This window comes from Pinus tabuliformis, chromosome 6 (assembly GCF_031772625.1).
Source record: "Pinus tabuliformis cultivar Carrire ecotype Pingquan chromosome 6, CPIR1, whole genome shotgun sequence".
Classification (NCBI taxonomy): domain Eukaryota; kingdom Viridiplantae; phylum Streptophyta; class Pinopsida; order Pinales; family Pinaceae; genus Pinus; species Pinus tabuliformis.
In genome coordinates this window covers 2,013,611,555-2,013,637,078 of record NC_142292.1, presented here as the reverse complement: position 1 = coordinate 2,013,637,078, position 25,524 = coordinate 2,013,611,555, and the positions used below count along the sequence as shown (strand labels likewise).

Sequence of the window (25,524 nt, the reverse complement as noted above, 5' to 3'; positions counted from 1 at the left end):
TACGGGGTCATTTCCTTTGATGCGCAACTGAGAAATCCAGTGAATTAAATTGGCCATAATGGGAATTGGCTCCTCCATCCAGAGATACCCATCATGTACTAGGCACAACAACTGTCGGATGAAAAAAATTGTGATGGGCGTGTGGCAGTAGTGGGGTATCCATCGCAGATGGATTAACCCAACCCTTTCCACACTGCGTAACCATTTTTGCTGCAGTAAATTCTCCATGGCCAACTTTGGGAACTTCTCGCTGTCCGCGAGGTCCCAGTCTTCAAACTTCATATTAGGTTCCCATCCCATTAGCAGACCTTCAAACCTTATTTCATCCAGAAGGAGCGGGGTCTGGAGCGAACTCTTCATGGCCTCCAAGTCCTTTAGTATCTTGGCTTTCCCCTTCCACCGGGGGTGTAGGGGGGTAACTTTATCGCCAAAGGCACTTGGGAGATAGTCTCTGCCTCATCGTTCTGCATTTCAATTTGGGCAACCAGAGTTTGGAAATCTTCCTCCTCCTCCTCTGTTTCAAAGGTGATGGTTTTACCCTTCTCTGTCATTGATAATTTACTAAACTGAGGGTTCCGTGGTGATACTCAGACTGGCCCCATTGTTTGCTTATATTTCTGTGGTCACAGCGTGTGGGGTGACTTGGGAGCTTCTGGTGCAGCTGCTGCCCCTTTAGGCTCTTCCTAGACTATACGGGGCTCCTGGGTAACTTCCATGATTCGCACTCTTGTTCTTGCAGCCATCATCATGTTTGAAGTTGAGGGTGGTAAGAGTACGTGGCGCTCAGAGCTCAGTACTTGCTCAATTCTCAAACAACCAAGTGTTGCCCTGTGGCTATCCCTAATGATTTTATAGAATCTTTTGAATTTGAATTCGACCCTTCCCCCCACTTTTGAGTCATTAATTCCTTTTTGACGGAAGATCATCCCAAATCTTGCTCTTAATTAGTATCTTAATTACCCGCCGCCCACTCCTTTTTGCCTTAAATTGGACCTCTTGTCATGAACAGTGACACCAGTGGTCACCTCCTAGCCTATCTACGTAGCAGCATGGCTCCCTATGCACAGCTGTGACCCCTGTGACATACTGATCCTGTGCACAACCTCCTTGTCGTGCAGATCCCATACAGACTCTTTTATAGTCTCGCGCTCTCTTTCAACTACTTGCAGCCCTGAGACTGTGCTTCCTATAGATAGTCAGGTGGTCGCACCCATGGTGCAAGGCTTCAAGTCACCTTTCAACCTAGTCTGTAGGCCTCCCTTAGTTACCCTCCCGCTAGTCAACGCCTCGCGTTCTTCCTTATACAGTGCACTCCCCTGGTTACTTTGTTTGATAAGGTGTGGTTGTAGCCATGGTAGCAGAGCTAGAAATTTACGGTGACAATCTTCTAATGTGGTGGTATGGTTACCCGTATCTTGTCCTTACCTTCCATTGATGTGACATGTTTGGGTGATTTCAATCTCCAATTTTTTTATTTCTGCGTCTATTACCATACTTTTCTACTTCAGTTGTACCTGAGCTTCTTCGCGTTCATGAAGGTTCAAGTTCCCTCACTGAATGACTTCCTGTAACTGCATAATTCCCTTACCCAGGTCCTTACGTATTGTCCTAACTGCGGGAGCTATGGTATGGGGATTTTGTTAGGCCCCTATACTACTAGTGTAACCCCTTATTGTTATTAGTACAACCCACTTATTATATTGATGTACCCATGTAGTGCCCATATTGTTACTATTGTGCCACATAGAAGCCCACTATTGTTACTATTGTGCCCTTACATTATTATTGTTATGTCAGCTCTGATTATGTTATGACCCCTTAGACTCCTATATATAGAAAGGAGGTCTTTTCATTTGTATCATTGAAGAATTGTTCATTTATGTAATGTAAAGGAGGTTGCCCCCTCGAAGAGGCTGAATTTTAAGGTGTTGATCTATCTTTTTCTTGAGCTGGTTTCATAACATTTGGTATCAGAGCTTTGGATTCTAGGGTTTCACTGCTCCAAATAGGTCATCATGGCATTTTCGATATAACTTATTTTCTGCAACGTTTCAGAAGCTAAAAAATAAACCCATCTGAGAAGAAATTGCGCTGAATCTTGGGTCAAAATTTTAGAGCTTTTTATGCTATATTTGCGGAGATATGATCTACGGAAGTTGGTCTTTTTGTAGACTCCTAAATTACATTCCAAACAGGTGACCTGGGGAAAATCATCATAACTTTCTCTCTGAGCATTGGATTGAAATTTCGTAAGGTACAGAAAGAGGACAGACTGTAGTCTCTTGTATATATTTTTCAGAGCCAAAGGTCGAAACAGTGACACGTGGCACTTCATACAAGTTCGCTCTTTTGGAAAGGTCTATAATCAGGTCATCTTGGGAGATTGTGCATAACTCTTTCTTGGAGAATCCAATTTGGATCATACTGGTGGCATTGGAAATAGGACGCAGAGTGCTACTATAGGTCACAATTTCAGAACATAAAGATCCGAAAGTACAGAGTTACAGTTGTTTCAAGATCGAGCTCCTAAAATCAAGAAAAAGCAAGATGTGGTAGTTTGATGGCAAGGATCCAGTAAATTGGATACTTCAAATGGAGCAATATTTTGATCTACATGGTGTACCACTGTTACAAAAGGTATGTATTGCATCTTCATATTTAGAACCGGATCAATCTTTATGGTATGAAGGGCTTTGTTCTCGTAAACAACTTGTTATGTGGTCAATTTTCATGGAGGAAATGATAGCACATTATGAGGATACAAAGAGCAACACCTTCTTTAGAGCAACACCACAGCAATTGGAAAGAGTAAAAGGGCTTTGTGACATAGTGGAAAGCAAAATTATGGAAACCAGGAAGCATACCCCTCACAACTATAAAGATGGAAGTGTTGTTTCTCCCAGCCTTCCACAACCTACAAGGGTTACACCACAACAATTGGAAGAAAAAAGAGAAAAAGGGCTTTGTCACAATTGTGATAGCAAATGTACTAAAGGTCATAAGTGTGCCGAGAAGAAATTATTTTACATAGAATATGAGGAGGAAGAAAAGGATCAAGAAACATCAAAAGAAGAGGATATATGCTAGGACCCCACCCAAGAGAATGAAGAAATGAATCAGACCATATCTTGTAAAGCATTGGCAAGAATTACCACTCCTCAAACTCTCAAGATAGAAGGACATATCAAGAAGAAAAAGGTGCAAGAAGTGAAAGATCACATTGAGAAAGAAGAAATGAATCCAACCATATCTTGTAATTCATTGGTCGAAATTACCACTCCTCAAACTATCAAGATAGAAGGACATATCAAGAAGAAAAATGTTCAAGAAGTGAAAGATCACATCGAGCATCAAGAAATGAATCCGACCATGTCTTGTAAAGGATTGGAAGAAATTACCACTCTCCAAACTCTAGAGATAGAAGGACATATCAAGAAGAAAAAGGTTCAAGCAGAGAAAGATCACATCTAGCATCAACAACAAGTTCTCCAAATTTTAAAGGATAATGCCACTTCGATGCAAAATCAAATGAAACAACAGGTACATCAACATCATAGTGAAAAATGTTTTGATGTAGGTGATTGGTTATTTTTACTGCTACATCTTAAGCAAGCTATTTATGAGAAGGAAATGTTGGCACTACTACATGCACTTAAAAAATGGCGACCTTACCGAATGGGAAGACTCTTCAAGGATGAGGATGTGGAAGCATTGTTTTGTGCCATTTCTATTATCCAACCAGATTGGATAAATGAAGCAAGGGATGAATGGAAGAAGGACGAAGAAGTATGGCCACTTATTCAAAAGTTACAAAAGATCCCAATTCAAACAATATTGCTAGAAATTGAAGAGGAAGGAAAAATCATATTAGAACCTGGAGCAGTCACAGAAAAAAGAACCCGACAGCTACGAAATCGATCAATTTCAAAGTATCTCATCAACTGGAAGAACTTACCCACTTAAGATTCGACATGGGAGGACAATAATTTTATACAGAAGCATCAAGAACTACTCAAGCATTGAGGACAACGCTTTTTGAAGGAGAGGGACATGTTAGGCCCCTATACTACTAGTGTAACCCCTTATTTTTATTAGTACAACCCACTTATTATATTGATGTACCCATGTAGTGCCCATATTGTTACTATTGTGCCACATAGAAGCCCACTATTGTTATTATTGGGCCCTTACATTATTATTGTTATGTCGGCTCTGATTATGTTATGACCCCTTAGACTCCTATATATAGAAAGGAGGTCTTTTCATTTGTATCATCGAAGAATTGTTCATTTATGTAATGTAAAGGAGGTTGCCCCCTCAAAGAGGCTAAATTCTAAGGTGTTGATCTATCTTTTCTATCTTTTTTTTTAGCTGGTTTCATAACAAATTCTTCTTTGCTCTTATGGTTGCATCTCCTCTTATCAGTGTTGGGATCACTTCCGAGCTCCAGTTTTTGCTCATGGCCCTATAGGCCCATTGAACCACTGGTACGCAAAGGTCCTAGTTAGTTCGTTTCACCTGGTGACCTTTGTTCATGATTCCGGAGAGCATTTTGAATGTCCTGACTTGGAATTGTTGTCACTTTTCCTGTTGCCGCGTCTGGTTTTGATTTTCGATCCTTAGTCTGGGAAGTGCATGCACAACACATGTCTGCACCCATCAACACAGGTGGGTGCGCAAGTTGCTTCATCCTGGCTACCTGACTCTCGTTCGATGTTGGGGACTCCCAAATTGCAAACACATCCATCTTCTACATTCGTGCCAGTTTCCAATAGTGTTCTGATGTGTACTCCACCATCGTGTAGGTGTTGCGTGTTGTGCCCATTCTAGTGCATCATACCGCTGTTGTTTCGGTATTGCGTTTTCAAATTTGTCCAAGAATTCATCCACCACTATTACCCAATCATATGTTGGCAGTTCCCTTGTTTCTGTCATCACGCATTGCAGTGATCTAATCATCATGTTGCAATTCAGCTTTGTCACTTCATGCAACTAGTTCTGCGAGCGTTCTACTTCTTCATCCGAATCCGAAGTATAGGAACTGTCACATTTCCATGAGATTCTCCCATCTACAATTAGGTTCACCCAATCCTGGTCTTGTGCAATTATCTGGTAAATGCAATCTAGCTCATCGTCGATGTCATCGTTGCGTACAGGTTCAGTGTAGCACTCTCCTTCGGCTGGATCTAATGGAACTACTATGCTTAGGGACTTTTCCTGAATATCATCTTCCACTCCTTCAGGTTGATGACTCCATTCATATTAGTGGCCCAATCTATTTGTAGCAACGTGGGATAAGAATTGTTGTCATCAACAATCTCTATCACTTGAAACTTTGTCTGTGTGCTTGCACCTTTGATATCAATTGTCACCCCTTGCAATCTCCCCATGGGTAAAATATTCTATTTTTTTTCCATTCGTAACTGAATAGGGGACCACTGTAATGTGGGCCTACCCATGCACTCCCATGTCTATTTGGGTAACACATTTGCGTCCAAACCCAGGTCTAGGATTACCTGATCCATTTCATAATCTTCAATCTGTGTCGTCAATCTCATTTCCCTCCTAGTGCACAATGTATGCTTTCCTAGATTCTAGACTATGCGCGGTTCACCTAACCTTTCACACCTAGTGATCATCTCTTGTAGTCCTTTAACTGCCCTATTGTCACGCATCAGCTTCATGCATGTCTCTAAAAAGGTAGTAAGCATAGAAGGATCCATTCCTGGCTCTGGTTGATCCTTACTACCTGAAGTAGAGGCTGCGAAGCTCTTCTTAGCTTCCATGAACATCTCCTTTGCACATTCTAAGTCAAACTCAGGTTCCTTTGTAGGGGCCTTGTGAACCCATATATCTTTCTCAGGCTGCTTCTCCTTGTCTTCCCCTATAGTCACACCGCTTCTGAGCACTATATTCACATTTGGGTCCTCTTCGTGTGGTTCAGACATCATCATTTGAATATTTTGAGTTGGTGTAGGCCAGAGTACCCCTTTCTTGCACATCTATGCGATTAGCATAGGAAAATCTACCATCTCATGATAAAACTGAGTAGAGTATGAATAGGATGCTCTTGTTGGGTTGGTACAATAGTAGGCGTAGTGCCCTGGTCCTCCACAATTGTAACAAATTAACTGTCCGTGACCCCTTCTTGGTCCCATTTCTCCTCGTCCTCGACCTCAGCCCTAAAATCCAGCGCTTGCCATCCCTGCGGCTAGGTCGAGGCCTCGCATTTCTGTTTTCATTCTACATGCTAGGGTCCACTCCATCATTAACTTGTAGCTTCGACAAGTACGCTCATCGTGGCCCACTGATCTACAAAAATTAAAAAACAGTTGCTGGGGAGTCTGTGTATACCTCTGCAACAACTGACAGTTATCCATTGTGTGATTTTCTCCTATCTGACATATTGCACACCATAGCACGGTTGTTGCACTTCGCCCTGCATGTGCCTCTAGTCTCAACGGAATTGGCCTCCCTCTTACCAAGTAGTTTGCAAATATTGGACAGTGGTCTTTGTCATGGCCTTGGCCTTTGCATTTTATGCACCACACTTCTTCACGCACCTCTGGTCGTGGTGCCCTATCCTGCTTCAAACTTTGCATCTCCAAGCATAGATTCTATAGTTGCATGTGGATTTGTTGGACTCCCAATCCCAGATCCTGTATCGGTGTTTCATGCAACCTCATTGCCATTTCCAATGCTTCAGCCTGGGTTGAAAGCTTCTACTGTGACAACGTCATCCTGAGGTGTGGTGTCAAAGATGCCACAAACCATGCGCAATGTTGCGCATCCGTGAGCGTCATATTAGGCTCACAGATCATACTCTTCGATCACTGATCCAAATCCCAGGGGGTCTCACCTAGAAGCATCGCGATCTGTTTAAATCCGATGATTTATTGTGTCTATGATTTTGGCCGACTAAATTCTATGTTTAGCGCATTTTGGATCTCTGCTATTCCTACATTTGGGTGATCATTCGAGTTCTTGATATACCATGTCAACGCGCGATCCTATAGCACACATACCAACATAGCCTTCTTAATGTTGTTGTCCGTGACCCCTTTTGCTTCCCACACTGCTCTCACCACGAACTAGAACTGGTCTGGATCCTCAGTCCCTACTCCTCTGAATACAGGTAGCTTGATTGTGCTTGCCATGCTGAACTGTGGTTTTGGTGGAGGTGGAGTGGGTGAAGATGGAGGTGAAGTAGGTGAAGTGAGTGATGGCATAAGTGGAGGTGATAATTGTAGAATGCACTGCCTTATCAAACTGACCGCACTTCTTGGAGAAACCCGAGTGAGATCTTCCTCGTTCTCTCGTGAATGTGAAATTAAGGGACTATTTCCTAATCCTTCGGTACCTTTGTAGATTCTTCTGCTCCGCGTCATTCCAAACATTAATGTATTCACGTCACCCGTTTTTCACATCACATCATCTTAATCCAGGTATTCAAAGATTTAATGTACCTACCTCGCAATCCCTTGAGAAAATGTCATTCTGCTTCGCTATAGCTCACGGTCATGTATATCGTGAACTTAGTGATAAATCCCCCTATTATCTGATTGAGCCAATGGTCCACAGCTCACACGATCTTATCTTCTGATGCCTCTAGTCTATGCACTAACTCCGGAGTCCACACTATCAGTTGGTCGAGCTTACACCTTCCCTGGCTGTCAGCTAACCTTGTGATCCACTCATATAGTTAATAAGGAAACGATGCGAAGAAGATCTCGTGGATTTTTGTATACACGTAGTGATCCAGCCACCTTTCCTTAGGTACCTACGGAGTTCTATTTTCCTATGTCATGAACTCGTGAAGCTTCTTATCCAACCACTCTTCAATTTCCTTCTTTTTCGAGTTACATTGGCATGACATCAGACATCCCTTAGGCAGATCCCGGTCCAGGAAACAAAACCATTTGTTGACTTGTTGGGGCCTGACCCAGGTTCAGAAGTGATTTACTAAAACAAATCCTGTAACTACCGGCCCTTTCGGCAATAGTCTGTAGTGCGCCGACTGAGGTCTCACCTGAGGTAGTATGGAAGGGTGTTGTAACAAGGTTTCTGCACCCTAGGGATCTCTTGCTGAAGACTACGAAGTTTGCGAACCGATCTCAGGCACTTGCACTGCTTCATGCAATTGTCTGTCCTTCGTAGCTTGTGTGACTGATTTCGTGCAGCTCTATAAAGAGAGCGAAGAGGTGCTATCTAGATCCTTAATCCTTACTGTTCTTTTATCATAGACCTTAACTTAATTATGTTGACCCAATATTCTCATTAATCATTCAAAATTCATAGCAACTGCGCGCAATCATAAACTGTAAAGAGATGCATAAATAAAACAGAAGCATAGGCATGGAATATTCCAAAATCAACTTGTCTTTTATTAATCCTCTGTCCTAGTACAATCCCAACTCCGCCCTGCACACTCAGCTGCAGGGGTCCGCGTGCACAGCTGCAGACTCTACCAGGCCTCTACACACTCAGCTGCAGATCCTCTTCCTACTACTATGACCCAAGACTCAGACTTACTCAGAGCGAATTCCTCATTCAAAAACCCATATTACTTCTCAAAGCTAAGACTTAAAACTAACTTTACACCTAGTGCCTTGCTCTATTTATAAAATCCCATGGTCTGCGGACCATAGGTAGGCTAACATAGGATACATTAAATTATATTATTTTAGGGCAGACAACCCTAGACTCTCGTGCTTCACGTTGACATTTCATGGGGTCTTTACATTACACTTGACCAAAATTCAGGCTTCAAGCCCCAAAAACCCGCTATGGAGGGATCCGCTACCCAACAAGCCGTGGACCCAAGCATGACATCTACACAACTGAAATGGCCATGTGGTACGGAACGAACAGGCCCACGAAAGAAGACCAAGGCTTCCAAACTAGATGGTGAACCCATTACAGTGATAGAGGGTGACCTATACAACATCCATGACACAGTTCGTGAGGTCACCAAGGAAGCGCTCCAGGAAGCAATGACGGAGCAACAGAATGTGTTCGGGGCCCTCAGGGCATAGCTGTAAGAACTTCAGGTGCAACTACTATGGGGTAAAATGCACGAGATGAAAACTACCCTTGAAAGTCTTCCCGGGACTTCCGACAGACCATAAGGTTATTTGCAAAAGGTACCTGTTACACACATGTTCATCTATCTGACATATATTGACAGGATATGGAGAAAGGATAACCTTTGATTCTTTCTAGATTCGCTTGGGGATCTCCATGCGATAAGAAGAACTCCTCCTGACCGGCTCCAAGACGATTCCTACACAAAAGAATGAAGCAAACCAATCACAGAATATACTTCTGACAATTAATGAATGAATCTGTAACAAACATGTATAAATGTGTAACTTATCTACTCAACACAACAAGAATCAAAATGGACAAATAAATGCACAATATCACCAACACTTCGAGTAGTGGAACACAACCGCAGTCCTATATTCAAAACGGAAGAGTGATTACAACAACCCTGTTGCATCAGCCTTACTTATCCCTTATTCCTCTCTCTCTCTCCTCCTTTCAGCTAGCTCCTTCGAGAATATGACAATATTACAACAACACCATGTACTATCGTTCTAAATGTTCTGACCCTTGTGCAATGGCCCTCTCGTTGCTTAAATAGCAATCGAATTAGGGCTTCCCAACTCCACCTGTAGTTCATTTGGGTAAAAACCATGAACCTGCCTCTTTTACCAGCTTTTTCTCATTTGCCTCTATTTCCGGAATAGAATTTCTCCAAATATCTTGATTTTTGGAGTTTCCCTGCTTTTCTTGCACAAATTTAGAGAAATGATATCTAGATATTTTATGGCAGATTCATTGGCATAACCACTTGAGCATCACTAAAGTTCACTAACGCTCCCCTTGGTCTAACAACAAGAGTTAGCAGGTTGACTAACATTCCTTTATGCTTGTAAACAAGCTTTATAAAGCAGGTTATCAGTGTACAGAGAGTGTTAGTGTGGATTCTAGGCCTGCAACTGTGGTCATTCTTTCAGTCATCTTGTCTTTCTCCTCTGAGTTGATTAGGAGGTCAATTTGTCCTATAAAAGATGCCCCTAAAGTATGAGATCAGAGGCAGAGATGATAGCTGAAATACTTTATGAAACTACTATAGTTTCCTGTCAAAATCTTTGTACAGAGAGAGAGAACTTTCGGACGATAAGGAAAACCTGATACAACAAAAGTACATATATATGAACTACTAAAATCATTTCCTGAGTTGGGCATTCCCATGCTTAGTATCTATGTCGGAGTAAAATTCTTCTCAGAGATATAACAATGCTAGCCGCCGACATGGCACAGGGCAGATCCAGTGTCATAATAGATTATCTTGAAATGGCTATCTTCGAAGAACAATATCGCAGCTTGGGATAAGAAACAAGGTTGAATGATGCAAGCCTCTACCCAAGGTCTTGATTCCTGCTTCACCGAATAGCATAGATCGGTACATGTGATAAAATGATTTGACATCGAACATGCATGAAATCATTTGATTACCAGCCAATAATGGAGACTGTTAATAGATGTGAGGAAGGCCACCGATAATGGTGATGGTCTCCAAGATGCACAGTGCAAACTAGCGAGTGTGAAAGATTTTTTGTCATCAAACACTCGTATAATTGCTTAACCAGGAGCCAATGATGAAAATCTGTGATCAAGCACAAGGTAACCTGCCACTAATGTCTGCAAGCACCAAGGCACTGAATGTGTTTCTGGGTTATCTTCCTAGATAGAGTGTTGAATTCAATAGGAAGGAACCTGTTGAAAGGTAGGTAATGATGTGTCCTACATTAGTCGACACGAAACCGGACAAAGATGATTTTTTTTTCTGAAGAATATTTTGAGCTTTTGGGTCTAAAAAACAGAGGGCATGATGAAAGGATATGTAGGGTCAGTTGATCGAGGAAACAAGTAGGGACCCTTGAACAATAGAAGGCACGACAACAGTTTTAACCAGACAACACTAGACTCATGAACACTACAGAGTGTTTAAGATACGGAGATGCAGTGGCATCAAGGTATATAGGCTAAAAACTCATAGGTTGGTAGGGTTCATATTGAGAGGCTATCAAAATGATGGTTTATCTGAGAGAGTGCCATGTTCAAGGGAACTTTTGTTGCCAAACCATGCTTTAGGATACGGTTGTATTTCCACTTTTCCCCATCTGATTTTTAATGAATCCAAAAGGGTAAACTCATCGATCTTTTCATGTTTAGAGAGTCTGAAAAGGATCCAAAAAAGAACGACTCTTTTCCCTATCTGATTAGTTTAATGAGTCCATACAGGCAAACTCGTTGATTTTTTCATCTTTTAAGAGTCTGAAAAGTATCGTAAAAAGAATGACCCTATATCTTGTCTATGTATTTAAAGAGTCCAGACTAGACAACTCAGTGATATTTTCATTTTAGAGAGTCTAAAAAGATCGTAAAGAGAGACTCCATGGTGGTCCCTTTGTCATAGTTGTTAAACAAGTGCAACAAAAGGTTAATAGTATACTCGTATCAGTTACTTTTCCGTATTTAATCTACTGGACCTGGATAAAGAGAAACCTTTTTCCATTAGATGTCGACCTCATTTTGTTACGAGTATGAGGCGGTGGACTAAACTCATGTTTTGTTGTGACACTTTAATGAGCTCAGTAACAAAAATTTAGGATTTTTTATTTTTTAACGAGCTTGAAAAAGGTACGTGAAAGAATGCTCGGGTCATCTTTACCATGTTTAATGAGCAGCAAGACACAGCTCGGGATTTTTTCAGTTTAAAGAGCGAGAAAAAAGTGCCTAAAAAGGATGCTCCATTGGTCTTTTTCATTTTATGAGCTAGAACAAGATCAAAAAAGAGGTGCTCAGAGCATCGTTTGCATATGTTTAACGAGTGCAAAGGATGAAAAACTCGGGGATGTTTGTATTGATTAAAGAGTGATAAAATATCCAAAAAAAGTGCTTTACGGGTTGTGGTATATATGTTTAATGAGCTCTACTACAAAAACTCGGAGGTGTTTATATTGTTTAAAGAGAGATAAAATGTCTCCAAAAGTGCTCTATTTATCGTTGCATAGATTTAACGAGCGCAAGGACAAAAACTCGAGGATGTTTATATTTTTTAAAGAGCAATAAAATATCCTTAACAGTGCTCTTGAAAGTCTTGCATGCAACTTTTACTACTTTTCATTCCTGAAGTACTTTCATCAAAAGCAGTAAAAAGGCAGCAATTCCTATGATCTAGGTTCATGCATGATAAAAAATCATGTAGAATGGACTATTCCTCTTTAATGATTTTTCAAAAAATCATATCTCTCATAGTTATATAAAGAAATGCTTTGAGCTCTCACATGCATCATTTTCACTATTTTGAAGTTTGTGAGAGCTAGTTGGAGCTAAAGAGGAGCAGATTTTCCGCAAACCATTGCAGGAGATCCGGGAAACCATTCGACATGCTGTCAGTCCTAGGTGAGAGCTAAAACCTTGCTCTATGCTTTATTAAACCTTTTTTATCAGTTTTGTGGGTGGAAATTTGCAGATCTGAGGTGCCCTAGAGCCATATTTGCACACTAACACCCTCCAACAGGGCAGTAGGGAGTGTTAAACGCTCTGTACGAGCCATGGGAGGGTGTTAATCCTCCCTGTGCAGCACTAGGAGGGGCGTTAAGGTAGTAGGGTGCATTTGAAACCCTCATGCATGGATTCATTAAGTGATTTTTCCCCATTTTAACTAATTTTAGGGTTATTTTGTGCAGGTTTTGAGCTGAAATGACTCACCTATGGAGAGAACGGGCCCATGACAATGAGGAATTGTTGATGTGAAATGATCTAGCTTGCATACTTACATTGCTCTGCTATGGTTTGTTGAAGTATGCAAGGCTATAGCTGATGAAAGGACGGGAGTAGCTATTGAGATCGATCATACATTGCTGGGATGAACACGAGCAAGTGTTCAGGATTGGAGATCAAGAGCTGGCAATTGACTGGGGTGACATTTACTTTTTGACTAGTTTTTCATGCCGTGGGGCACATGCAAACCTTACCGGTGGCAGGTTAGACCCATGAGCTACTTCAGAGCTGGTAGATATCTACTGCATCCCTGGGAGTAGATTAGTTAGCAATAGAGTCTCAAATGAGAGGATTCGATCTCGGTCTATGAGGGCAGTTTTATGGTTGATTGTGCATTTGGCGGGGTCCAAAAGTCCCCATGTAGCAACAAAGGCCCAATTTTTGCTTGCCATTGACTGTATCCAGCCCCAAATGTTCAACTGGTGTGAAGCAGTGCTTCGCCAGTTGAAGGCAAAATTGACAGCATGCAAGACCCGTACCCAACACAGTTTTGGGTACGGTACTATCATAGTCTCATTTATCCTTAAGAGGGAAACTGTCATGTGCCCACGGGTGAGCTTGGGTACTTTTGATCTGAGGGAGCCGAGGCAGGGTCGTTGGTCATCAATTGGTCCTCACACAGGAGGAGGACCACTACGACACTTTTTTGAGGAAGACTTCTTCCAGTGGCTTCGCAGCCAGATCGTGATTGTTGATGACTATGCCTATGAAGGCATGGACTTTACTGGTGACCCAGACTTGATGCTACCACCCGGGACCAACTGGGGTCCTCAAGGTGAGAATAATATTTATAGTAATTACGTATTTTTGTACTTCTGAATGTATATGTAATTTTTTTTTAATGATGAGATAAGAACTGACATGAAACTTTTATGCTTAACCCAGATGTGGTGCCAGTACGACCTGCAGGCCAACCTCGCTATGTGAGACGAAGCGGCCAACTACATGCTAGAGGGGGTGATGCCGACAGTCTCCACAAGGTTTTGAGGAACCTAGAGGGTTTGACTTTGGGTGTCCCCCCCATTCCTATGAAGGAGATTCCTGCTCATATGCAGCGACACACCATTAGTGTACCGGAGCAGTTTCTAGTTCCTCTTCGGATGGTAGCTAGAGTTATTTTAGCTTTTTTGGAGCAATAGGCTCATTCTAGCAGGTGTTCTGGTTTAGCCATATGAGCATTTGTAGCTGGGCTTTGAACCATTTTGTACTTAACTCATCCAAGTTTTGTAATATTTTTGATGTAAAATCCTAGATTTCGATCTATATATATATACAGATATTTTTGGTATTTTTGGTGGTGTAAATGTGTTTAAAAAATGTTTTTTGTGACAAATTTTTAACTTTAGTAAATGTTTTTACTTCTTATGCATGCTTATTATAAAAAATGTGACGAATTCCAATCTAATACATAGTTAGCTAACGAATCAGCGATAATATTTAATTCTCGAGGAACATACTCATATGTGATTGTGTCAAATTGGAATTCCAAGAGGCGTACCCTTAGATAGTTATGTAACAAGGCTGGATTTCGGACATGATAATGATTGGTCAATTGCATAACGACTAGCTGGGAGTCTAACTTGACCACCAGATTGGAGATGCCCCTTGATGACGCTTCCGTTAGAAGCGAAATGACAAACATGTACTTAGCAATGTTGTTGGTGGCAGTACCAAGGAAACTCACCCGGAGAAAAATAGTTTCGACTCGGGTGTATAGATGACCTAAGTAGCTGATGCAATGTGCCATGTGTGACGACTAGCACTATCCGCATATCCTACGTATGCTAGGGGCAATGACGACATCTGCATTGCGAACAGAATTTATGAGACAAGTACTCCACTAAATAACAAAAACAATCCAATCACATTAAAAAAGGGATGCAAAACTTATGAATACATAAAATTACAAAGTACCTACCTAGCATGACACTAGGTAGAATAATTTTCAGATAGAGCCCGTATGTGGGCTCCTTGAGTGGGTTTCCATCCCAGTCCTGTAGTTCATATGCCCTTGAGGGGAGGACTTTAGTTATGACATACGAACCTAGCCAAATTGGTCGAAGCATGCAAGCCTCTAAGAGATTATATTTTGGATGATAGAGTGATATGAAGTCACCCTCTTGGAAAGAAGAAAACCTAACCGCTTGTGCAAATCTAGCTTGCACCTGCTCCTTGTGAGCTACGAGTGCTAAATCAACAGCTCTATGGGTTTTATCCAGTTGTTTGAGGTATAGTAGGCATTCTTCTTCAGCCGTAGGACTGGGCATGGGTTCAACGCCTATATCGAGGGAAGGAAGTGGCCACCCATTCTATTTTGCTTTGTTGTAAAGTTGGATCTCATGCGCGACAAATGATGGGTTAAAGTTAAGAATTTCCCCTTGAGACCAAACAAATTCTTCGTGGAATTCCTCATGTAGGCTGGTGGAGTTTGCAATTTCCTTAGGACTGCAATCTATGCTCATTTGGGTATCTTCCATGGTGCTTTTCTTGACTGAAATATCTATGGGCATTGACTTGGAAGTGTCGTCCATATTTTCTTCCGACCCATAAGTTTGGATGCTTGTATAGGGTGGGGAAATGATTTCGTTTATGTCAGAGGATAGGACTTGAAGAGGCATCATGTGCGAATCAGATGTCAGACCCCGAATATGCCACTCCTCCCAATGTTTCTCTCCAAAACTCATGATTTCTCTAATGGCTTCGTCCGTTGAGGGGAGTTGATCACATGGATCTAAAGGAAGAGTAGTTATGGGAAGGGGGGTGGTACTGTCGGCGATGGCCAACTTGACCGGAGATGTGGATGCTGATTGAATGCCTTGGTAGGCTAATTCAGCTGATGACAACGACATCTGGTCTCTGAATGTGTCAAGGTCTGAAGGAGATGTTAGGATCCAGGGCTCGGTCAGTTCATGAGGAATTGATGAAAGCATGTTGACCGATTGTGGAACCTGTGGCAACAAAAGAGGAAAACAACCCATAAGGGAGGAAGCCTTCAACAGACCAGTACCGATACTAACAAAACTGTCAGTTACACCTCCTACTAGGGGTACGAAGCCGTGTGGTAATGGTGAATAATCAGAGGTGCAGAAAGACAACTGATCGACTGTTATGACCTTTCCATCCAATGGAAATAGGATGATATGAAAGACAGCAGATACGACATTTGTCATGGCATATGTCCAACTGCGACCTAGCAACAGATTATAGATGAGTTCTCGGTCTACAACTTCTACATCCACCGTTACGGTTTTCCTAGTCAAAGTGATGGGAAAATTGGCTAAGTATCCTTTTGGGACAAAGGTGTGGCCGTCAAAAGCTTTAAGGGAGTTCGACGGTAGTGAGAGGGTTAGGGAACCCAAGGCGAGCCAACATGAAGCTGACATGATTCAGGTTGAAGCACCTTCATCAAGGTCAGTTCGGTGTATACCTTTCCCTTTCGAAGTGATATGCACCTGAAATGTAAGCTGGTGGGAAAGGGGAGGTTTACACTTGTCCATGTTGAAAATGGCAAGCATGGAATTCGCAGGGTCAATAGCCCCAATAGCCGAAAGCAAAGCTTTCCTTTGGCTGGGGCATGTTTGTAATACTTCGAGCGCCAACATAGCCGACGGCACTTGCATCAAATCCTCTACGATGTTGTAGTGTTGGGCGGCACATGTAGATGTGTTGTGCGTTGTGCGTCAAAGTGCCCCCTTGGGGGGCCAAATTACACAGTCCTCAACCGGCCTTTCGATTCGCAAATTGTTGGGCGGCGATGGGTTTTGACCTGTGAATGATCCTGCTGCCGGAGCGACAGGAGCTTCATAAGATTTGGCTCTGGTTGTTAGTTCTACCATTTCAAATGTGTAAACAGTGGAACTTCCTTCACCAACTAAAGGTTGTTGTCAACCATCTCTGCCCCCTAACATGGGCAGTGATTGGTTGGCAACAAGATGTTGCTACTGTTGATTAGGAAAAGGATTTCTAAGGACAACAGGTGCCTTACTAGAATCTTTCTTGGTAAGGTAATCCGTACATTCTTGAAGATGCAGACAATGCCAGGTTACGTGATCTTCAAGACAGAGTTTGCACAAATAGTTAGTGCCTTTATCCTTTTCCGTATCAGTAGGCGTAGCAGCCTTTTGTTTCGGGTTGGGCTGCTTAGATGACTGCTCCTCAAAAGGAGCGGTCTTGTTCTGTTTCTTCTTGTTCTTGCTACTAGATTTCTGTGTAGACTGCATAGAGTTAATCGCAGTGGTAGGAAGAGCAGTCGTTTTGGAAGAGGGGTCCACTGCCAACTTGGCAACGGACCCATTGAGTTGTTTTACAGCGCTCGTGGAGGTTATGCCAACGATCCCGTCGGCATGTGCTCTAGGGTGCTGAGTGGTGGGAGGATTGGGGTTACTGGGAGCATAGGGGATAATGTCATAGAGAGTGCCAGATTGTGAATAAATTAAATCCAAGTGTTGGGAATGATGTATGGATTGGTCCTTTGTGACAGCACCACCTAGAGTGACATCTCTAGCAATTTTCGGGAGCAATGACTTACATAAATAGTATGTTAAGAGAAAATCAGGGATTGGAGCTTTGACTAACCTCCATCTACATCTCCATTCATGGATATGATCGGAGATGTGGGTAGTAGTATCTTGACAAAACGAAGTAAGGAGCTTCGTCCCTATCTCATAATGGATAGATAACTGAAAGTGCTTTAGGAACTCCATTGCTAAAGTGTCAAAGGTATTCACTGACGCCTGTGGTAACTCAATATACCACTTTGCAGCATTGCCAATGAGGGTGCCGGGAAAAAGACGCAACTGGAAACTGTCATCCACCATGGAGTTAGAAACACACCATAGATGGTAGGTGGTGACGTGAGTGCCTAGATCCTCCCCTTGTTTTTTGTCAAACTTAGGAATATCCACCGGTATTTTATGCGAGATCGGCGGCCACTGTAGGTTATGGTAGATGGGGTCGTTAGCCAACTTGTATAAGTTGGGGATATCCAATGTTGCCAGAAAAGGAAAATTGTTGGGTGCCCCCGACTCAGACCATTATGATGACGGATGACCTAAGAATCTCTGTGCTCCTCCCATCGTTTGGTTCCCCATGGTGTACATGGGCTACGTGGTGTAGCAGTTTCTTTGAGGTACGGTGTTGTAAAGTGGATTACCATGAGGATTTTGATACTGGGGTATGAAGTTGCCCCCAGTATAAGCGGTTCCCCTTTGACTCATATGAGCTTGTGAGTAGGGTGCCCCCATGGATTGGGTGGGGATCCCTTGTGGATTCCCAACAGACACTGAACTGACCAGATGGCTTTGATTGACAGAGGGAAAACTCATGTTAATCAGCAACTGTCCATGCATGCCTGAGAACGGCGGGGGAACTGTGACATTTCTCGCCGCCATGTGCATATTGGGAACTACCCCAGATATTTGAATCTGGGGGTTAGAACCATACATTGGTGGTCGACCTTGGTTTTGGTAAACTGGGACCGCACCCATATTGCCACATTGAGTGTTATATGGAGCACTATATGTGGCACTAGTTGAAGGTATGCTTTGGCACACCATAGGAGTGGAACCTAGCATCTTATGGGTTCCACTGATAGAGGGTGTTATGTGAGTTACAGTACCTAGGACAAATGGGATTGCGGTGTTCCACATTGCCGGTGTTGTGATGACCATTGACTGGCGAAGTGGTAGAGGACTCACAGTGTCTCTATAATTCCACAACCCTTGAGGTGTCAACTGAATAGATGGGAGAGTTCCTGCCAGTGAAGAGTGAAGTACTGGTACAACGGGACCAATAACAAGATCTGACTGATTTGTAAGAAGAGTGTTAAAATGAGGAAGAAATCCTTCCGTGAAGAAATCCTCTGGCAAATCAGAATCGTCAGTCGTCCAAAACGATCCTGTGTGCGAATTAGGAGACTGATTCCTCGAAGATGAGGAATCTGAGTCAGTGGATCTCGACAGATCTTCCATAGTGAGTGGAGGAAGTCCTAACAACCATCTAGATTGATAGTGAGGGCTAGATGTAGCCACAATGACTGGTAAATTTTATCAGATAAATTTTAAGGTGATATTTTTTAAGTCTCAAAAACGATAGCACTTAGGTACCTAAAAAGAAAAAATACACTAAAAATGATAATCAACAAACAAATTGAAATTACCTTGTCTAATAAACACTGATTACTGGAGATGAAACCCAGTCTCTCAATGAGTAACAGAGAAGGATGGCCAAATGTACGGTTACGATTACTTTTGAGCTTCGCTTGAACCTTAGATTGAGGGGCCAAGTACTCTTGTGAAGACGAGCACCCTCCAAAAAAATGAAGACAAAGTAGATCCATCCGTTTAAGGTACCACAACAGCCCATCCCAGTCACCTTAGGTAAGTACCTAGAAGTATTGGCCACTAGAGATACCTCAAATCACAAACATTACTAGGGGGGACATAGTCATAGACAACACACTGTGTGCGTAGGATACCTGAGTCCCTGACTTAGTTCTGAAATCCCCGAAGGGACCCCCGTTACACACAATGCCCAAAGGAGTTGTAAAAGAAGGCGGGCTACCTTCGATTACAATCTGATGTTGTCTCATATTTTGCTCCAGTGTGAGTGGAGTGGTCCTGGTAATATGAGTGCAGAAGGATTTTTCACTCTTTAACGACACTAGTTTGATTTGCAACCTTGGGTAGTTGACTCACTCTCTTAACCCAAGGTCCTAATCTATCTAATGTTGGTTTTCTCTAAAGAAGAGTATATAATTGATTTTATTGTAAATTTTAGTGTACTTTCTTATTTGTCTTTGGAGGGGGTGTTGACCTATGAATATGATGAGACTCTCGACTCGATAAACCATGCAGAACTATGCTTTGAATTTTTTTCTTCAATTTCTTATGCAAACAAGTCTTATTCTACACATGTATTATTTCACATATTCATGTATTCGCCAGTGCATCTAAAGTCATTCAACACTTTGCATAACCGAAAGTTCCTTTTCTCAATATTCCCTAACAACTATTGAACCAAAACAAAGAAGCGTACAACTATTTCTATAAAAGGAGATGTACAGTTCATTAGCTTTTCTTTCAACAAAAATTTCTTTTATGAGAGAAAAACTAAAGCATTTTCTTAAAAAATAAATTTTAAGACACCAAATTTGTTAGCATGATACTGTTGAAGATCTTAATTTAGCCCTTGGGACAAGTTTCCCCCCCTTTTGATCCACAAAATCTCTTGAAAAACATGGAAATAGGTCACTAATGCTCTGTCTATGTGTAAACAGAGCTTTAGTTTGGCCACTAACGCACCCTGTGCATAGTCAAAGAGCTTTATAAAGCTCTGTCTAGACCAGCAACCTGCATTAGTGAGGGAAAGAGCTCAAAAAGTGGGCTTCTGGGATCAGTTTCTAAAGAGAAAGAAACTTTGCAGGATGCAACAAATTAGATGGTGGATCAGAGAAGGATATGAAGAAGCGGGAAGCTCATAGAAGAGAGAAGAGATCTGAGAGGAGTCTGGATAACCAGGAACTAAATGTATAGTCCCTAGCGGAGTCGCTAATTCTGCTATGGGGTAAAATGTACGGGATCAAAACTACCCACGAAAGTCTTCTCAGGACTTCCGAAAAACTGTAAGGTTATCTGCAAAAGGTACTTGTTACACACATGTTCATCTATATGACATATATTGACACGATATGGAGAAAGGATCACCTTTGGTTCTTTCTAGATTCGCTTGGGGATCTCCGTGCAGTAAGAAGAACTCCTCCTGACCGGCTCCAAGATGATTCCTACACGAAAGCACGAAGCAAACCAATCACAGCATATACTTCTAACAATTAATGAAAGAATCCGTAACAAACATGTATAAATGTGTAACTTATCTACTAAACACAACAAGCATTAGAATGGACAAATAAATGCACAATATCACCAAAACTTCAAGTAGTGGAACACAACCGTAGTCCTATATTCAGAATAGAAGAGTGATTACAACAACCTTGTTGAATCATCCTTCCTTATCCCTTCTTCCTCTCTCTCTCTCCTTCTTTCAGCTAGCTCCTTCAAGAATATGACAATATCACAACTGCACCATGTACTATCCTTCTAAATTCTCTGACCCTTGTGCAATGACCCTCTCGTTGCTTAAATGGCAATCAAATTAGGGCTTCCCAACTCCACAAGTAGTTCATTTGGGTAAAAGCAAGAACCTTCCTCTTTTAGCATCTTTTTCGCATTTGCCTCTGTTTCCGGAATAGAATTTCTCCAAATATCTTGATTTTTGGAGTTTCCCTGCTTTTCTTGCACAAATTTAGAGAAATGATATCTAGATATTTTATGGCAAATTCATTGGCATAACCACTTGAGCATCACTAAAGTTCACTAATTCTCCCCTGGGCCTAACAACAAGAGTTAGTAGGTTGACTAACGCTCCTTTATGCTTGTAAATAAGCTTTATAATGCAGGTTATCAGTGTACAGAGAGTGTTAGTGTGGATTCTGGGCTTGCAACTGTGGTCATTCTTTCAGTCATCTTTTCTTTCTCCTCTAAGTTTATTAGGAGGTCAATTTGTCCTATAACAGCGACCCCCACAAGAAGGAATAGTAGCCGCATATGGTGCCACAGGTACATCGCGGAGCAGTTGCTGTGGGCCAAAATGGCTAACAATGTCGTGCTGCCGAAAGGAGCACTGATAGCGGATAGCATGGGGGAAATAGCCACGGTGGGCCGAATCAAGGGACTTGGCCTAAACTTGGATACCCTTCCGCGGGATACATTATACCAGTTACAGGATGGTGCAACGGTAGAACTTCACGCTAGGGAAGGACGCACCATAAAAATGATCAGTGAATAGCGAATCAACATCGAGAAACTTAGTCTACAATGCGACGAAGAGCTGGCGCAGAATCAGCAGCTGGAGCAGGTAGTAGAGGAAGCATGTCACTGTGCTTCAGAGCTAGAAATTCCGACAGACATACCAATAGGAGTGCAAATTTACAGATTGGTTAGTGTATTCCATGAGGCAAAGGAGGAAGCAACGAGGATATAACTGGACCTCAACCTTTAGATTGCCGAATTGCGATTAAAGACACAGTCATCCATGCCCTCGAAAGTTAGGCAACAACGCGGTGGCACTATCCAAAAGGGGTTGGACGAAATAGGACAGGCAGTGCAAGACTGTACTATGATGTTGTAAGAATCCCTCGCGGTCCTCAGTTCCTTATAAGAGGACCCCACCATACAGCGCCTAGAAACAAAAACACAGGAGCTCCAAGTGCAGTATGACAGTGTGTGTAGAATGACATAGACAATTGTCCTGACCCAGCAGCTGGTGAAGCTACAAAAAGCGAAGGCGTTGAAGGAATAGGTGGATGCTGCACAACAAAAGGAGGTAGTACTTAAAGTGCGCGTCCAGTCGTGGATTGATGAGGCCTTCTGCATCACTATTGATATTGAAGGTAAGCTTGCACAAATGAAGGTGATGCATGCCTTAAGATAGGGATCTAACCCTAACAGCAAAAATTTGGCAGAATGACTAGAGCAGATCCAACAGACAGCAGAATAGTGTGTTGTGGACCTTCACGCAGCACATGCACAGTTGGAGGGGCTCCATGCAAAGATCGCCGCACTAGTAGAGTGAGTCGAGACAAGTCACAATGATTGTGTTTGGGGCTTGTTGGGCATGGGATCCCCCACAGCAAGTTTTAGGGCTTAAAGCCCATGTTTTGGTCAAATATGGTGTAGAACTCCTCAAAGTATTGGCACGGAGTGCAAACTATATAATTGAGTCATAGGGTTGTCCACCCTAAGATCTGTAATTTAATGTAAAGTTGTGTCGACCTACCCATGGTATTCGGACCATGGGATTGTATAAATAGAGCGAGGCTCTAAGTGTAAAGATAGCTAAGTTGAATGGAGAATAGATAGAATAGTTTGGACATGGTTAGAGCCTAGAGTGGAATATGAAGTGTATTGGGTCGTAGTGGTAGGAAGAGGCTCTACAGTTGAGTGCGCAGAGGCCTAGTAGAGTTTGCAACTGAGTGCATGGACCCCTACAGCTGAGTGCGTAGGGCGGAGTCGGGTCTATAAGTGGGATTGTACTTGAAAAGGAATACTAATAAATATAAGTTTGAATCGGAAAATTGTGCATCTATGTTTCTATTTATCTTTATGCATTTATACTGTTTATGATTATGCGCACTTACCTGAATGTTGAATGAAGTAATAAGAATATTGGGCCCTCACAATTTAAGCTAAGCACTAATATAATAGCGTAGTAAGAATAGAGATCAGGATAGTACTTTCTTCGTGCCCTTACAGAGTCGTGCAAAGGTAGTGGCATAGGTTGTGATGGATAGATAGTTGCACAGGGTAGCACAACCACGCCGGTTCAGACCGCGAACCTCCAGAAACTTCAGCAAGACATCCCTAGGGTGCAGAAACCTGGTTCAAGCACCCTCCCATACTACTTCAGGTGAGACCTTAGTCTGCTCTACGCAGACTATTTCCAAGAGGGCCAGTAGTACCGGGATTTTCTTGGATAAATCACTTTCGAACTTGGGTCAAGCCCCACTAAGCCAACAGTCCACGCTCCGCGGATTGATACTGAAAGTGCCAGTAGTGCAGGGATTTTCTTGGCTGCTTAACGTTGAACCTGGGTCAGGGCCCATCAAGCCAAAAAATGGTCCTAATTTCAAATACTTACATTATGACCCCTTGAATAAGTGGTGCTCTACTTCACTGTAACTAACCAAAGTATCAACCGTGCACTCTGTCACAAGCCCTACTATGATACAGTGGAGCCAATTATCGACAGTGTGCGTGATCTTCTCTTCAGAGGCTTCCAATTTCCGCACTAACTTCGGGGTCCAGATAATCAAACCATCAAGCCTCCAACTCCCTGGGTCGTCTACCAACTTCATGATCCACTTGTATCATTCAACTGAGAAGGAACAGAAGAATATTTCATGTATATCTATGTACAAGTATCTGTCCAACCACTATTCTCTCATCAATTGCTGATTCCTGTTTTCTTGTGCTACAAATTCGTGGATCTTTCTATCCAACCAGTCTTCAATCTCCTTAGTTGGATTCCAATGATGTGACGTCACACATCTTGTTATGCAGATCCCGGTCCCAGCAATAGAACCATTTGTCCCAATCACAACATCATCATATGATAAAGGAATTTGCATCCACTGAGAAATTGGTATAATAACAGGTGCTGGTGGCACATTTGGCATTGAATGACCAACAAGAGTATCTTTTCCATATATGTTTTAGCCGTGGGGGGAGTGAGTTTCTGGAGGAATGGCTGATGGCGTATAATAATTATCATGTGGAGGAGTGGTGGGTGTGTATTTGGAGTTATTTCCAAAAGCACTGCCACTATTAGGTAATGAACTAGTTTGGTTATGACTCCATGGCTAGTGGCGTAGGTTCTAGTCCATCTGAGACTGATTTGCCTTTGACACATTCATTTTGAAAAGAGTAAGAATGCTACAATCAACCAAGAATTTCCTCAGGTGAGAAACAACTAGCTCAAGGGCCTTATGTACATTTGCAGGTTCTCCTTATATCTCGATAACCTTGTCATATGCTAAAGCGTAATATGGGATATCCTTAACACCAACTACTCGAGCAGCAACACCTTAGTTTTCCTCAATAGACTTTATTGTTGTGCCTTTCTTACCAATTAAACTTCTAGACTGTATGCCTACTAGTAGCAAGCGATTTATTATTGGTGCACCCCCATCTTGTTGAGTTCAACCTACTTCATCTATACCTTCAATAATTCACTTATGAACTTTAAGGATCCCATCCATTACTGGAGAAATTGTTGAGTCGGGTTCTTCTTTTGCAGACACCATGACAACACGCTCAGGGGTGCCTGAAAGTCCATTGAGAATCTTAATACAAGATCTAGTCTCCTCGCACATTTTCTTGACAAACTCATCCTTCTGACCTATTATGTCACCAACCTTCTGACTTGGAACAAGCAATCAAAAGACATTCTCTCCAGGCCATCCGAGCCACTTTTTATCACCACCTATTGCAAGAGTATGATTTTGAAGTTATTGTGAAACTAGGATGCTTGAATGCTGGATAGGATCATATGTCGCACATTGAAACTGGAGAAGAACCTACTAATTTGGAGGAAGGACTACCCGATGTACAGCCCTTTCTAGTGCACATCACGGATAGTCACTTTGAAGATATTATACACTTCTTGATGATAGGAACGGCTCTGGAAGGTTATACAAGTCAACAGAAGAAGGAACTAGTGGTGCGGGCAGCAGACTTTTCTGTCATTACAGGACACCTATACAAAATGGCCTCCAATGAAGTGTTACGATGTTATTGCCAGAGTTTGAATGAAATAACATCCTTACTAAGGCACATAACAGAGTAGGAGGAGGTCATTATGCGGGAAAAGCAACATCACAGAAGATTCTACATGCTGGGTTGTGCTAGCCAACCTTGCATAAGGATTCAAAAGCATATTGTAGGGCATGTGATGCATGCCAAAGGAATATAAGACCCTCACGTAGGGATGAACTACCAGTCAATCTGAAGATATCATTACAACCCTTCAAGAATTGGACAATTGACTTTGTAGGACCAATTCAGCCTCCAAGAAAGAAAACGGGTGCATGGTACATCATCACCGTGACTA

The 25,524-nt window shown here is 42.2% G+C and overlaps 1 pseudogene; it reads right to left on the bottom strand.

Annotated features, from left to right (window-relative positions):
* Nucleotides 1–25,043, bottom strand: part of LOC149267335 (flowering locus K homology domain-like) — a 30,472-nt pseudogene extending 5,429 nt beyond the window's left edge.
* Between the last annotated feature and the right edge of the window lie 481 nt (nt 25,044–25,524).